Raw genomic sequence first — 3,071 nt, 5'->3', positions numbered from 1 at the left:
ATTTATCCTTTTAAGGGGGGTAGTACAGCTCAAAAGGAGTCGAAAAAACCCAAAACACCTTAGTAAAAGTTTTTTAATAAGCGAGATAATAAATGTTTTATTTTTTATTATTAAACGATTAAACTGTGTGCACATCTAGCAATCTGCTACTTATTTAGCATTCTCTATTCTTCATTCTTCAATTATTTTTTAGTAGGTATCTTTACAAAAGTTGTTCGAAGTTATCACCTTCTTGTTGTATGCAAAGTCTGGCTCGGCGTACCCAGGACCCCACACACTCTGCAAGGCCCAAACCTTGTTGACGAATTTCCGCCGCTGCTGCTTGCACCCGGTTGCGGAGATCCTCGAGGTTGTTGTATACCATGGCCTTCATAAGACCCCACAAATAAAAGTCCAATGGTGTTAGGTCCGGTGATCGTGGTGGCCAAGGGACAGGACCACCTCGACCTATCACTATGTTGTTTAAATGTTGACGAACTAAATGACTGAAATGTGCTGGGGCACCGTCGTGCAGAAACCACATGTTGCGACGGACATTTAAGGGAACATCTTCTAAAAGTTCAGGCAAATTGTTTTCCAAAAAATGTAAATAAGCAATTCCAGTTAATCGATCTGGCAATACAAATGGGCCAATAAGTTGCCCGTTTACTAATCCGGCCCATACGTTCAAAGAAAATCTCTGCTGGAAATGACCACGACGAACCGCATGCGGATTTTCAACATTCCAAAGGTGATTATTGTGAAAGTTGTTTATGTCGTCACGTGTAAACGTTGCCTCGTCAGTCGCCAACACATTTGAGACAAAACTGGGAATTTCATGATGTTGTCGCAAAAACCATCTGCAGAAATCTACGCGCAGAGGACGATCCTGCAGTTGCAAAGCTTGTACCCGTTACACATGGAATGGGTACAGTTGATTCTCGCGTAAAATTCGCCAAACGACACGATTTGAAACGCCAACTTGACGAGCAATTCGCCGCGTGCTGGTTGAAGGGTTTTCATCAGTCAGATTCAAAACGTGTTCCTCGGCATCTAAAATTCGTCGGTTCCGACCAGGTCCCCCATCACGCCCTTGACGAGTTTGTAAATTACCAGTTTCCCGAGCACGTATGATTAGATTGCTGAATTTTTGAGGGCTGGGTCTTGGTCTACCTGGAAATCGTTCAGCATAAAGCCGACTTGCAGCAGCCGTGTTACGATGCACTTCCCCATAAATCAGCATCATGTCAACTGTAACGGTTTCACTTAATTTTATGTAAAATTTAAATATTTTTGCCGCTTTAATTCAAATTTATTACCAAAAGGATAAACAAAGTCAAGGTAGCAGTCATCTCTGATAGCAAAAGGTGACCAGCCATTTGCCATTAGATTTTTGAATGGTCAAGTTATTCAGCTGAATGCATCTTAAGATTGTTAATTAAATAATTCTAAAGAAGAGCAAAATAATAAAGTTAATTAAACAATTTGTAATAATACGTGAGTATTTTCTTTCTGTAATGACGTATTCATATTTAATTATAATTTTCAGATCTATATGATAGGCGCCTCATGGCTACCCTAAATTAATTATTTAATCTTATTCTATATATTTGGAACCCAGTTCATCCTGGTAATGCATTAAATTAATCTGTAGCTGCTTGGAGCTAATTTTTAATGTTTCAGGGTTCTTTTAAGTAATTATATAATTTCTATCGAAATATTAGAGTTGCCCTAGAATTGGCACTCGTAAGCAAATCAACATCTAACGTAGCAGTCAAAATAAATCTATCCTATTCCAACTCGTCAACTCCAGCAGCTCCAGTCGTCAAGGTCTTCAACCGTCTTCCGAAGTAAACCGTCTAGAAAAAGGTCAGACTGTATCGTACACTTACAATCATATACAAACATAACACCATAAAATTGTACTTACCAATAAGGTATCCGAATTCTGTAAGAGATCTCCGCGACAGGTCACACCTCCATCTCACACGATCAGTCGGACAACTAAAATCAAATATTGAGATATTAACATTTGATAATTTTGAATAAAATTAAACTTACCCTCACGTTGTTCATAATTTAATGGTCAAATTACCAGAACGGGCTAGTTAACGTCACGACCCTGAGAGTACCTTCCGCGCATAGCCCTGGCGCCCTTATATCATTCATGCTCTACCATCAGCCGAGCGCAACAGAGTATCGGTTCAAATGTATCCGCCATTACATTAAGACAACAAAACCGTTTTCACTTACCCGGTAGCACATTTGACGTCCAAAGTGGGGCACGATTCTATGTTAATTTTATAAAGCTACACTGAATATTATTTTGCTATTCTATTTTGTAGAAATTTATATTTGAAATATTGAATTCTTGTTACTCTTGTACTTTTGTTTGTTTACTGCAAATTTTGAGGTTATGTATATTTATGTTTTGTGTTCACTTTAAACTGAAGTTAGGTGTTAAGTGATATTAGAATATCGATGGACCATCGCGATTTTCACTTTTCAGAGAATAGGTTAATAATTGTTATCAACTTATACCTCTCAAACAAACTTAAAAACAATTGGACAATGCTGATTAAGTAGTAGATTGCTAGATGTGCACACAGTTTAATCGTTTAATAATAAAAAATAAAACATTTATTATCTCGCTTATTAAAAAACTTTTACTAAGGTGTTTTGGGTTTTTTCGACTCCTTTTGAGCTGTACTCCCCCCCCCCCCCTTAAAAGGATAAATAGAAGACCGTAAACACCCTGTATAATTACTAGCTGACCCGACGGACGTTGTCCTCTTTCCTAGCAATGCATACCTAATCAATTTGAACTGGAATAAATAATAACAAAAAATTATTTCAAGAAATTCGCTGTGCCTAGCGCAGGTACCACTCGCCCCACCCGCGCATGCGCGATTCTGCCCTTTTATGTCTAAGAATATGTGTACCAAATTTGGTTCCAATCGGTTCAACCGTTTAGCTGGAAAAGAGATTTTGACACACTTGTCCCAAAATGTCCCCATCTCTCCCCAAAATAATAAAAAATAAACGCACTCACTTCTACGTTGCTTTTGCCCATTCAGAGCTAGCAACGTACC

General features: G+C 38.4%; 1 long non-coding RNA gene across 1 annotated transcript; it reads right to left on the bottom strand.

Moving 5' to 3' along the window:
* Positions 1-1,779: 1,779 nt before the first annotated feature.
* LOC116159768 lies at positions 1,780-2,433 on the bottom strand. Its single transcript, XR_004143049.1, has 3 exons — positions 2,041-2,433; positions 1,910-1,983; positions 1,780-1,838 (listed from the first exon to the last, which is right to left on the bottom strand). It is a non-coding gene; the product is annotated as an uncharacterized LOC116159768 (long non-coding RNA).
* Between the last annotated feature and the right edge of the window lie 638 nt (positions 2,434-3,071).

Source organism: Photinus pyralis, unplaced genomic scaffold (assembly GCF_008802855.1).
Source record: "Photinus pyralis isolate 1611_PpyrPB1 unplaced genomic scaffold, Ppyr1.3 Ppyr1.4_LG1, whole genome shotgun sequence".
NCBI classification, from domain to species: domain Eukaryota; kingdom Metazoa; phylum Arthropoda; class Insecta; order Coleoptera; family Lampyridae; genus Photinus; species Photinus pyralis.
This window is presented reverse-complemented; position numbering and strand designations above follow the sequence as displayed.